Here is a 14,256-nt window from a genome sequence, read left to right on the forward strand (position 1 = left end):
GGTCCATATTCTAAAAAATCAAAAACCAAGAGACACGTTTACTTGCTGGTCTATTCTGGTACAAATTTTGCAATTCATTTTACAACACAACACTCTAAGACGTTCATAGTCTTCAATCTGTGTCTTTGTTTACTCTCTGTGTTTTTTGAAATTCTTCACTTTCACACTTTTTCCACCTCTTTTTCCTCTCTGTTCGGAACCCCTTTTTGGCTTCTTACTCCTGTTCTTTCTTAGAGCGTTCTGAAGACAAATTTCCTTTTTCTTGACAGTGATAACAGGTATCTTGACTTTTGTCTCTTGTGACACCTGTCTTGCTTTTTTGACGGTTTGGACACTCTGTAGTCCAATTCCCTTTCTTCTTAAAGATATAACAAGTATCTTGACTTTTATCTCTAAAGGAGGGTGAGTAGTCCCTCGGCTTGTCTAAAGAAAGTTTTATTTTGACACCTCGCAAAGCTCTGATGAGAAGTTAGGTCTATGTGGGCTCTGCCATTGTTTTAGTTCGAGAGTGAAATGAATACTGGGAGGGAAGACACTGGCCCTCTATATATACACTGGTCTGACATGGATATAAAGGGACACATGGCATTTAAAATCTAGTCATTTGACTTTTTGAAGTCAAGATGAAACGATCTCATCATGTCATGAAGAAAGGAGAAGAAAGCAAGAGGCAGAAACGTGATTTATCGCCTCGCACAGTAGCTGAAGTCTTGGCACAAATTTATGCCGGTTATTTTGAAGATGATATGAGTGAGCCAGAATCCAATCCCAGAGCTTCTACACCCAAGCAAAGTTCACCACCATTAGCAAACCCTGAAAATTACTACCACGTTTGAGAGACGGAAAAGCGCTCCTGTAGAAATTTTAAAACGACGGCTTACACTTACACGGTGGAGTTTAAGGATTTCAAGTCCAAAGTACTTTTGGGGAAAGCTAAGGGCTTCATCACCGAGGTGCGGGAGTCTGTGTTAACCACACTGAAATGACAATGTGAAGCCGAAGAAGACTATCGCTTGAGGCTTTCCATTCTGAAGTGCCCCGTTAGGATCGAGTTTAGCAGCCCAGCAGAATTGACACCTTCCAAAGTCATCGACAAGATTCAACATGTGCAAGAATCCAACGACATGTTTCATATTATTGATTGAAAAGCGACACTGTTCATGACCCGCGTGTCTCTTCCCCAAGGGACCGGACGCAAAAAGGTGTCATTACTGGTGGACGACCTTCGCAGCGCCAACATCGAGTCTCGTCCGAATAAACAACCCTGAAGACAAGACGTGTTTAGCCATTGCCATTGTGGTTGGACGAACAAGAACGACATTGTAGAATGGAAAAAATGTCTGGCAAACTCTTCAAAAGTCGAACCGTGCCAAACAAGGAAGTGAGGCAGAACTCCAGTTAGAGCATCTTGAGGCATTCCTGAAATGAAAATTTTTAAGACGTCTTGGCTCCACGCTACACCTTGAAAGTACACCCTAAAGAAGTGGGTGGACCTTTGCTGTTTCGAGACAAAGATTTTAAAGATGAAAAATACATTCAAGTCTATCGTCACGATGGACATTTCGATAACATTACCAATATCGCTGCATTCCTGGTATACATATATTACTGTCAGAAATGCGACTATGGCCATAACAATCGAGAGCTACACAAACATTGTGGATCGAAATGTAAGGGATGCTTGGACGAAGGACAAGAACGGGTGTATTGCCCTGTTGTCAGCGCTGTTTGTTACCAACAACATCTAGCGACGCAAGGTTCACAGCAGAAAAGTGATTGTCAACTCCTGAGAGTGTGCCCTACTTGTGGACAAGGCATACGTACCAATAGAGCAAAGTTACATGTACGTTCAGGAAGGAAAATGTCACAATAGTCGCCAAATCGCGGACTTGGATCACGAATGCTACATTAAAAAATAACATTCAAAACAAGAGGAGGAAGATGACCAGAAGAAAGGTAATTTCATCTTTTTTATATTTCGAATGCATGCAAGAGATTGGCATTCACATTCTTAATTTCTGCGTGGCTCATCGAGCGTGCCAGAAGTGAATACTAGAACCTGTCTTTAGTCATTGCTCTCAGTGCAGCAACATTTCTTGAGGAGGTTAACAAATCTTTCGGGGACCGAAGACGCTATCGCCCAGTGGATCTTAGACCCCATCGACGAGACGAGGAGCCAAGAGGACATAGAACGTTTAGGTGATTGTAATCTCCATGCCACAGTAATGGCTCACAATTTCTTGGGATACGATGGATAGTTTCTTTTGATATAATATAAGAAACAAATTACAGAACGGCCGAAAGTGACTTTGAACGTAGCCAAATTAATTTCCATGCAAGTTGCTCTAAAGATTCGATGAGATATTTGGCCATGCCATTGAGTCGAATGTCTAAAACATTTGGAATTACCGAAATGGCCAAATGCCATTGTCCGCGGTTTTTAATACGGAAGCCAATCATACCACATATATCACATGTGGCTCATGACTACGACCCGACAACATGCGTACCGACGAAAGAGAAGCTTTCTACGCTTAGCACAAGGCTCACGCGTCGGACCCCTTCGACTTTCGGGAAGAAATTTTAAAGTAAGGTCGTTCCGACGTGGACATTTTACAGCGTTACTGTGGAAAAGTTCAAGAACTGTTCATGGAACACAGACGGATCGATCCTTTGAAAGAAGTCTGCACCTTTGTCAATGTGTGTTCCTTAATATACAGCCAACGATTCATGCCTGAAAACACCCTGGCTATCACCATCCCTCAAACGACCAACTTTATCAACCGTCAATACTCGGTCAAAGACTTATGATGGCTACATTACTTGTGCGGCAAGGAAGACAAATGGATTCGCCATGCCAGAAACGGAGGAGGCGAAAAGACTATCGGAACGTATTCTGTGGATGGCTGAGACTTAGAAAACCCCAACATCGTGTACGAGTTTAACTATTGTTTATTTCACGGATTTCTCTTATGTTGCCCTCAACGTGACACCATAAATCAGTTTTTAGAAAGGGTCATGAAAGACATTTGCCAGGCCACTTGTCAGCGATGCTTGAAGCTAGAACATCAAGGATATCAAGTGGTGGAAATGTTGGAACAGGAGTACGATGACCGTTTGAAAACCGATCTCGAATATAAACGCTTCGCGGAAAGTTGCAAGATGGTGGACCCACTGAACCAGCAGGATAGTTTGTACGGAGGACGTACAAGTGCCACCTGTTTACTGTACTTCTCTGACGAAGAGAAAGGAGAAGAAATCAAATACTTGGACGTGTGTTCGCTGTATCCATACGTGAGCAAATATTGTCGCTTCTCCGCAGGGCACAGGGTTCTACGTTTTGCTAGTGGTGGTCCAAAAAATGACGGCTACGAATACCGGGACAAACAAGAAGTGCACACCGAGTGTAAAGTGAAAGGATTGACTCTCAACTATCGTATCAGTCGAGTGGTGCACATTGGAATATTGGTGGAAGCCTTGCAGTCTGGAGAGGAACGAAAGTTTAGAGTGAACACCTACGAACCGCACGAGATTGTACATTTACCCACACACCACATTTTCAGTCGGACTCTGGAAAAAGTCTGTCAAATCGGGTACTAGAATAGAGTTCGGCTTCCCAACCACTTTACTTACGGACAGTTCCATATTGAGTAACATATAAAAAGGGACAACGTCCAGGACCGATAGTTCATTGTAACTACCAAGACGAAGCGAGAAAGATGAATCCTTTTAAACAGACATCATTCAAGTTCGAAGATTCTCAAGTGGAGTGCAGTGCTGTTTATTGCGATGAGAGCGATGCTGTACGTTGTGTGAATAGTATATTTAGGTTTGTTGATAGTATATTAAGGCTTTGAATTTCTCATTCACGTGTATGGATAGCAGATTTTGTTTTTAAACTATAATATATAATAGTTTTTGCCTTTCTTTCTGATAATATGGGACGTGAGTGTAATGCCATCAACGTCAGAGTTGTCATTTGTGAAGTGAGGAGTGAACCAAATAAAGAAAAGAGAAGAAATGATGCGAAAGGTGCAGGAAGAAGAGGATAGCTGGGCTCAAGAAAGAAAGGACAACGAAAATAGAAAGTAAAACGAGGAGTTTGAAAGACTGAATAACAACTGGATGAAACTTTAGAATATTGGGACATCCTGATTTGATTCCAGAGACGGAAAAGATGAAAAAGGAATTATTGAGAAAATGAGGAGATGGTGGGAGAACTGGATAAAATGGAAGAAGAACCCAAAAGCCCTTTCTAGCGCCAAGCATATGCCTCGAAAATATTTGCTTTCTAGCCTAAATTTTGTTTTAGTTAGTTGCAAAGTTGTTTGTGTTTGTATCTTGTGTGATATGAGTTATATATCTAGAAAAGATTTGCTCTCTTGTCTAATTTTTTTAGTCGGTTGTATAGTTGTTTGTTTTTATGCTGTATGTTGTATGTGTTATAAATGTCTTTGTTTACCCACCCCGCTTATTGGTCCTATACAAACTCAATCCATTCCCTTATCCGTAGACAGGCCCATCCTTTTGTCTATAAAAATCTTGTCCGTAGACAGGCCTAGTGTCTGCTGAAGAGGCTTGTCCGTAGACAGAGCCAAGGGATTTTGTAATGGTACTTCCCATTGTTCGTAGACAGGCCCAATCTGTGATTCCTATACATTCCTATGTTAAATTTCCCATGTTAAATTAACCTTGTCCGTAGAGTTGCGCACGACCTTTTTGACTGGATTTTCCATTGTCAGTAGGGTGCTCCCTCTTACTACTGATGTTCCAGCCGGGATACTTTGTCAAGGATATTAAAATCGAGTTTAGTAAATTAAATTAGAAAAAAAAAGTTTTTACTGTTTTCTTTTACATACATTTTATTTACGAACTTCTTACGAGGATGCTTCTGTCAAATGTGGTCTAATTTTGTCTAATTTTGTCCTGTGGAGTTTGAGAAGAAGCTCTTTAACAAGGTTGTCTATTTTTAGTAACGGTGGCCATGTTTCATGATTGATCAGCATGATTAGCAAACATGTAAACGCTCTTCACAACAGATGTTCTCTGAGAAATTTGGTTAAAATTTGTCTGTTGTGTTTAGGGGAAGAATCAGTCATGGCAAACGCTGTCAGGTGCGGTGTCGGACAATAAATCTTACATGTTCTAAAGTCCAGGTGAGTTAAAAACGTGGTAAAAATAAACAATCTTCCTTTATTAGTCCACTTCATAATGGGGTTTTGACCCATATTTATTTATAAATTACTGTAACATTGTACCAGCCTGTTGTGTGTGTGTGTGTGTGTGTGTGTGTGTGTGTGTGTGAGAGAGAGAGAGAGAGAGAGAGAGGGATGACCGTATAAATTACTCATTTTCTATCTGCACTTAATTGCATATTAAGCGTGAACACAAATTTGAACTAAACCAAAAAAAAAAAAACATATTCTAAGAGTTCGAACAGGGTAGAATCATCGTTATTGTCGTCGTAGTTATCATCATCATCATCTCAACAGTGACAGATGTTGTAGAAGAGTCCTTATTATCAGGCTGCTGTGTACATTTTGCTATCTCCACTGATAAGGTTGTATGTCAAATTGAGTCCGTCAAAATAAATAAATAAACAAATACCAAATAAAGAAATAAGTAAATAAATAAACCCAACTCGCAAAATATGTATCACAGCAACACTAACCATAACAACAGTATTGTAACACGAATGATGCAAGGCTTCATTACATAAGCCAGTGCTTTGTCCCAGTCAACGTGAGATGATTTGACCAGGAAGGATACATCAAAGAAGGTAAATAAACACCGGGGAATGGTCATTTACAGGTATCGTTTTAAGGGCCACTTATATTAATATAATGTTGACCTTAAAACAGCAACCAATATAGCTTAATTGTAAACTCATTAATACTGGCCGCCATATATGGCCTATCGTGTGCTGAAAAATGGCGTTAAACCCCACAACAACCAACCAACCAACTTAATTGTAAACTAACTGAATAAAACAAAAATTTAATTAGACTTTTCTAATTATATCCCAGAAAATCATATACAATACTTATAAAAGAAAAGAGCTCACCTAGACCGTCTCGAGTAAAGAAATAAACGTAGGAGAGACAAAATGATCTAGTATAATTTTAAAACTAACGGTATTCTTCTGATGGGGTTTTGTTTGGTTTATGAAATGTTTTATTTTTTTAAAGGCTATTTTATATTAATTACTTATAGGGAACAAGATATTTGTTTTTGCGATACAGTATACGGTTGCACTTGACCGAGCAAGGGAGATCACCATTGTAGTATTATATCATCTTGAAAGCACGGTTACCTATTGAGGACTCATGGTACGAAGTCAGGTATCACGGTAACACTTGTTTTTCCATATACCTCAATGCTAATGTTTTTTTGAAATAAATATACTTTCTATCCTACCTCAGCATGCATGTCACATACTTTCATAGAGAACAAAACATTATATTGTCAATTTGACAAGGACAAAACCAGGTACTCCAGTACATTAAGAGAGATAACTCTACTGAAACTTGACAGGGTAAGAGTTATCTAGTCATAACATTCACATATTCAGTCAGGTGTACCACAATTTTAAACAAATCTTAAAAAATACAAAATATGATCTAGATATGAATTAATATAATTTCACATGTTACATGTTACCAAGAGGCTCAACTTTTTTAAAAGCCTAACAGAAAGTATAACTCTTACATAATGCACCAATCACAGCTAGTGTTGTTGTTTAGGTCTGAATACAATGTTCCCTACACCTTAAGCTCCGCCCACCTGGGTTTGTTCAATTGGTACGTTTTACCTTCAGTTCCCATAGTAAACCTATGCAAATATTATGATATTAGAAATTCAATAACTTTTGCTTTTGGGAATGTTGACATACTTATCAGAAGAAAAGACACTATGAAATTCTTAAAACCAATAATAGCATTTATTCAGTCTCTGTTGATGCGACAAAAGGTGTCGTGATCTCATTTCAAACTAATTACAACTAAGTCATTTCTTATATGATAAGCGAAGCAAATCGGTCTAGTAATTTTGTTGTAGTAAATTTTATTGCACGTGTAACTGGCGAAAGCTTTGCTCTATTGAAATTTACCATCATGTCTGAATGGTCTAACGTCACATTTAATGCGATTTCAGACTGGACTAATGTTAAAATTCAAATATTAAAATCCAAGACATACCATCGGATAATTTTGAGCTAATATGACGTCATGGGAACAAGACATTACGAATTGTTATATTCTTTGGTAACATTTTTCATAATGTGTCGGAAGAGTCTTGTGTTTGAGGATATTTTTTTGCTTTGCAAATACCCATCTTTGACTTCGTTAAAGCCCAGTTTGTAAAACTGAAACCACAATTACAATCCAAAAAGCATTGAATGTACGTATGTATGTATGCATGTATGTATGTATGTATGTATGTATGTATGTATGTATGTATGTATGTATGTATGTATACACTGTAAAAGTAAATAAAATTATAATTTTAGTAACATCTGAGAGACGAAAATTAAGCATATTTCGATCAGTCTTTAGTACCATTCGATAGGTTGTGAGTACCATTCGATTAATCTTCAGTCTTTAGTACCATTCGATAGGTTGTGAGTACCATTCGATTAATCTTCAGTCTTTAGTACCATTCGATAGGTTGTGAGTACCATTCGATTAATCTTCAGTCTTTAGTACCATTCGATAGGTTGTGAGTACCATTCGATAGGTTGTGAGTACCATTCGATTAATCTTCAGTCTTTAGTACCATACGATAGGTTGTGAGTACCATTCGATTAATCTTCAGTCTTTAGTACCATTCGATAGGTTGTGAGTACCATTCGATAGGTTGTGAGTACCATTCGATAGATTGTGAGTACCATTCGATTAATCTTCAGTCTTTAGTACCATTCGATAGGTTGTGAGTACCATTCGATTAATCTTCAGTGCCATTCGATTAGTCTTGAGTACCACTCTTACAATAACGTAATACAGCAAGATCAGGAAGTTTGCGTCTGTGTTAAGCGATTGAGAAGCACAACCGTGCTACGTTTTTTCTTTTCATTGTACCTTCACATAGCCTTTCAAATAAAAATGTGAAAAGGAAACGACCTCCTCACAAGTTCAAAGAACGTATACGGAACAGCCCTGAATAGAATAAACGATTATTTAGTTTCTTTATCTGACCCGGAAATGATTTTGATGGCACGTCTCAGTAACCAAACATCTGACGCAGAATTGTTGAAATGCCTTTTAGAAGAAAGATACTGAAATAAGTTCCAGCTAGACACCCTATAGCAATCATATTAAAAAATACTTTATATTTTGTAAACAATGCGTGTAAAGACTAGAGGATTTCGAGCACTGATCACCATTTACACGTGGAGACATAATAATAACAAGCATTTGTTCCTAAATTTGACATCCTAGCTAGCAATAGGTGTGGTTAAAATACAAAGCGATTCTGGATGTCATTCATCATAAATGATTTTGACAAAAATATGTAGAATCTTTGAAACTGCATTAGAGGTATATAATGACACATTTCAGAAATCTTTATTGAACTAGCAAGCGTATACAATGCCATCTAAGGACGAGAACTTTGTTTTAAATCCCAGGAAAGTTATAGTCTTTGAGTTAGTTGAACTTATCAAGTGTCATCAAATTTCGTTAACAAAACAAGAGATACATACTATATTTGTTCAGTAATTGGTGGAAAATGAAATTTTAGATGATAGTCCTCCAGTTTGACTAGTAAGGCGGTCTCTAATTTTGATACAATTAAAGCAATTACAGTTAAAATTCAAATCGAAGTAGAATTAAGATAATTTCAGCTTCCGAAAGAAATGATGTGAATACAAAATTTAGAAGGACGTAAAGGAGAAGGAAATACAAATGCAGAGAGAGAGAGAGAGAGAGAGAGAGATGCAGATGCATAGAGGAGAAAGGGACAAGCAACATAAATGAAAAGAAAGCTAGCGAGCAGAGAACGCCTACCCCCATTATACACAAGTTCAGATGATGTTATCAGACTTATTAGGTTAGTACCCGTTTTCAGGAAAAAGTAGATAAATGCATTTCTCCACATTGAAGTTGCTGTAAACGTTAAATGGCACAAAGAGTATTGGACTTTAGCAATAAAAGTCTACTTATTTTCACAGCTCGTGATATCTACATTGTCCTGTCAGTACAACATAATGCTGAGTATGATATGGTTAAAGAATATACCGTGGCGGGTTATGAGTTGGTGCCTGAGGCATATGAACAAAGATTTAGGAATTGCAGAACAGAAACTGGACAAATCAACGTCGAATTTGCAAGGGAAAGAGAAAAATATTTGATAGGTGGTGCTCACCAAGAAGTTTAATAAACATGATGATACACTCAGACAGCTTGTATTAGTTGATGAGTTCAAGAACTGCATGCACAGTCACGTCAAGACCCATCTTGATGAGCCAGAGGTGGAAACGTTGGAAAATGCTGCTCGGACAGCTGATGATTATTCTGTGACTTACAATTTGTCAATTGTCAACACATCTTCCTCTCGGCAAGTTTTAATTACAAAATCATCTTATTTATATTCGAGTACCTCCAAATCTCATTATGAAACAACTATTAGAAATCAAACTACTTTAAGACTGATTTTTATTTCTTCTTATTTGCACTTATTCTAACAATAAAGGGTACGCTATTTCTGATTGATACATGTAGAAATAAGCACCAAATTAAGGTCAGAGCTATTCCAAATGCATTCATTTTAAAGAGGTAAACTTCGCGGCTTGGTATTGAAAGCAATACATTGATTGGGTCAGTGAACTTATATTATGGAGAATTATGGAACATTAACGTGGAACGGATCTGTATCATTTATTGGTGTTGTTTTCCATGCATATCCCTATTAAAATATTTAGGCACATGGGGAGTTTTCAGAGTGTTGTATTATTGGGTATTTCACCTTGCTCTAAGAAGTCTTCTTTTAGTGAGAGTGTTACCATTCAACAGCTAGAGTGTGGCGTTGTTATTGTTCCTCTCCATTGTGTCACATTGACATCAGAATTATTGGCTGTCGGAGCTGTGACATTTTACCAAACAATTGTATTGATTTATTACTAGGCAATGATCTAGCTGGATATAAGGTTGAGAATAATCTGCTTCTTACTGACAAGCCTTGATTGGATCAAAGATTTAATGCTCTTGAGAATGAAATCCCTGATTTGAATCCTGCTTGTGCAGTTACCAAAACTATGACAAAGAGAGCTCTTGAGAATGGCGTTGATCAGGAATTGATTCCTTTAGCTGACATATTTATTGGCCATTGATGAGGTCACTTTTGACCATAGTATTGATCAATCAATAGATATTGATTACATTGTTTTTCTTTTTAACTATTCATTCCCTCTACTGGAGTCATGATGACAAAAAACACTCATTCGTTGTCGAAATGGAACAAGATCCTGAGATCTTTCGTTTGTTTTAAAGTGCTATTAGCAAAGCCAAATCCACACAATTCCAATCTTTCTTTTGTGAATGATGGGTTCTTTATTAGAAAATGGAGACCACCTGTGGTACTCTCTGATGAAAATTGGTCAATGAACTGTCAAATTATCGTTCCGAAGTCATATAAACAGAAAATGCTTAGCCTAGTCCACGTAACCCCTTGCCTGGCCATTTGGGAGTCAAGAAGACTTATGACGGATTTGATGAATCACTTCCGGCGGAGTTTACCACAAAACCTAACTATGTTCCAATTGCGACTTTATCTCTTTCCGCAGTCATATTGTCCCATTTGAATTAAATTAGTTCAGAATATAGTTCTCTGTGGCAACTAATTACATACACGATTTCTTTCTCGACCGGTGGAAATGGCAGAGGACATTCCGACTGTAACTTTCTGGTCCAAGACATAGCCACGTGAGACATCAGTTTATAAAAAAAAGGAAAATGGCATTTAGTCTACATGTTGTGATTTAGTGGTTGTTGTTGTGGGCATAACGCTATTTTTCAGTATCTAATACACAATGCATGGCGTCCAGTGTTACTGGTGATGAAAAAAATCCGGGAAGAACCATTACCCACTGATAAGATTCGTCCCATACTCACGTTTGCCAAGCACACGAATCGAACCAACGCAGACAGAGATGAGATGTCAGTGATCTATAAAGTCGACACAGCAATTCATCCGCGGGACAAGGATCTGTCAAATTTACCCATGATCTGATGCGTCTATCTGGCTTAAATATTCACCATTGTAAGCTGCGCTGTTTCAGTCCTAAGTTGTTAGCGTAAGCGAATGAGGGAAGCAACAGATGGTTGGGTACTAGTTCAACGTGAAATAAAGATCAAGCTTTGTGTATGTGCCTCTGAGACATGGCCCAGTTGTATGTAAATGTATGTGAGACATGGTCCAGATGTATGTAAATGCATTTGTGACATGGTCCAGTTGTATGTAAATGCATATGAGACAAATCAGCTGTATGTAAATGCATGTGAGACAACTCAGCTCTATGTAAATAAATGTGAGACATGGCCCTGTTGTATGTAAATGCATGTGCGACATGGTCCAGTTGTATGTAAATGCATGTGAGACAACTCAGTTGTATGTAAATGCATGTGAGACATGGCCCTGTTGTATGTAAAGTCATGTGAGACATGGTCCAGTTGCACGAATATACATGTGAGATAACTCAACTGTATGTAAATGCATGTGAGACATGGCCCTGTTGTATGTAAATGCATGTGAGACATGGTTCAGTTGCATGAATATACATGTGAGACAACTCAGCTGTATGTAAATGCATGTGAGACATGGTTCAGTTGTATGTAAATGCGTGTGAGACAACTCATTTATATGTAAATGCATGTGAGACAACTCAGTTGTATGTAAATGCATGTGCGACATGGTCCTGTTGTATGTAAATGCATGTGCTACATGGTCCTGTTGTATGTAAATGCATGTGAAACATGGTCCAGTTGCATTAAATGCATGCTAGGATGTCTGCGGTGTGTCAGTATATAGTGATGTCTAACACTGAGGCATCATGTCGCAGACATGTAGCATAATGTCTCAACTAGTAACATTATCTTGACACCATGAAAACTAGTCTTAACACTAACCTCTTAAAATTTCAATTATGTAATACTTACCTGTCACTATTAGATGCCATCTTTCCACTCCACCTTGATGACCTTCATTACTCAAGGTCTTAGACAAGAATAAAGAGCACTATTACTGTTGGACCGATGCCGGGAGGTCAGGCTTTTTCGATGCGCGTCTTCTAAAAATTTATAAAACAGGATAACGGTACGGATGAGGAATTTCTATGGCGGAATGAGTAAGATCAAACACAACACACCACCGCAGCTACAGCTGAGCCATATATATATATATATATATATATATATATATATATATATATATATATATATATATATTTGTGTGTGTGTGTACATATACCAATAAACTAGATAACATGTTCAAAAGCCGTAGCACTAGATTGATTTAGAAAGCCCGATGACTTTAAACTCAAAGCTTTAATTTTAATGAGACGAAATTAACTGTCAATGTGTTTTTTTTTTATTACAGCATTTCAGCGACTATTGCATAATATAATTTTAACTTAATTAGTTGTATACATCTTTAGAAGCTGTACATTGTTATGAGAAAATGAGGCTCGTTTGACTTATATTCAATGTTCTGGTGATTGGATTAAAGTTTTATGTTTACCTCGGTTCGAAAGAGAATTGTTTGCATTCGAGTCATAACGCCAACCGTTGTTTTCTTGTTTTGCCTTTTATATAAGTAGACAAGAGTCTATCTATATCAAATACTACCACTATTAGTATTTCATTACTATTGGCATTATTACTGCACTTAATTGTTATTATTATTATTATTATTATTATTATTGTTATTTTGTTTTCGTACATACTTCCAAAATTGAAGTAGCAATATTAGAAGCCATGATGAAGTTAGAAAGAAATATCGTTACATTTGGTACTAAATAAACCGCTAATAATTCAAGAGAAAACAATGCATGATGCTGCATTTGTTTTGAAGGTTTACAGGAAAGGTTCAGGGTTCCCATAAGGAGATAAAGAAGAATAAACTTAGTTTATATTGCTGTTTTGAAGATGGTCTTGAAAATGTCATTTGTCGTGCTTATCATTGGAGTCAAGTCTAGTTGAATCGAGAAAACTGTTTTAAATAAATAATAAAATAAAATTTTGACGACGGTATCATGCTATATGTCCTGTTAACGTACTCAGCAGTGAGTATGGTACAATGATAAATGCAATTATTTAATTGTATAATAATATACCACAGATGTTAAGTGTTTGGAGTGAGAAATTATTGAAACAAGAGTGATACACAAGTTGTAAGGACTGGCCTTTCAACCCATGGACTCATTCAGAAATTTGACCCATATACAAAAGTGGTTAAATTAGTACTTTTATTTTAATAAAGGCTCGTTTGCAAATATTCAGCAAGTTAGGCAGGGAGTTATCGGAATGTATATTATAATTAATACAATCGCAAGGGTCAAGTCCTTCAATCTAGACACAAACCAGATGTAAGAGCGGTACTGGGAGAAACCGTAGCCTATTATCATACACATATATTAAATATCATGTGAAATAGGCAGACGTTTGTAACGGAAGAACAACTATCAAAATCAATGCAAACAACAAACAATAAACAAACCGATCAACCAGCCAGCAAAGTAATGTTTGTACATCCCAAGATAAACAAACATTATATCCACAAAATGTTATCCTAATTTTTCCCAGGCATGTCACACCTAGTGTTAATATTATATTTGCAATACCAAGATAGGTAACTCTTGAATATTATTTGATGGAAAAAAACGATTTTTGTTGTTGTGGGGTTTAAAGCCATTTTTCAACACACGATAGGCTATGTTTGGCGGCCAGTATTAATGGCGGAGGAAGAACCCGGGAAAACCCCGGGAAGAACCACCGACCAACGAGAAGCTACTGGCAAGCTTTCTCACATACCCACATTGGTCGAATCCGAGACTCGAACCCAAGTAGACAGAGGTGAGATGGCAGTGATCCGTAACGAAGAGCGCTTTAGACCACTCGGCCACTCGGGGCCCCTAGGAAAGAAACGATGAAAATAGAGTCTAAGTACAGACATAAAACACATGGAGTTAGAACCCTGAACAATCCAAACAATAAATGCCATAATTGCCCAACACTTTGTTTTCAAGGGTATGAAATGAAACACTGC

Source organism: Sinohyriopsis cumingii, chromosome 16 (genome assembly GCF_028554795.1).
Source record: "Sinohyriopsis cumingii isolate HCF-2022 chromosome 16, ASM2855479v2, whole genome shotgun sequence".
Lineage (NCBI taxonomy): Eukaryota > Metazoa > Mollusca > Bivalvia > Unionida > Unionidae > Sinohyriopsis > Sinohyriopsis cumingii.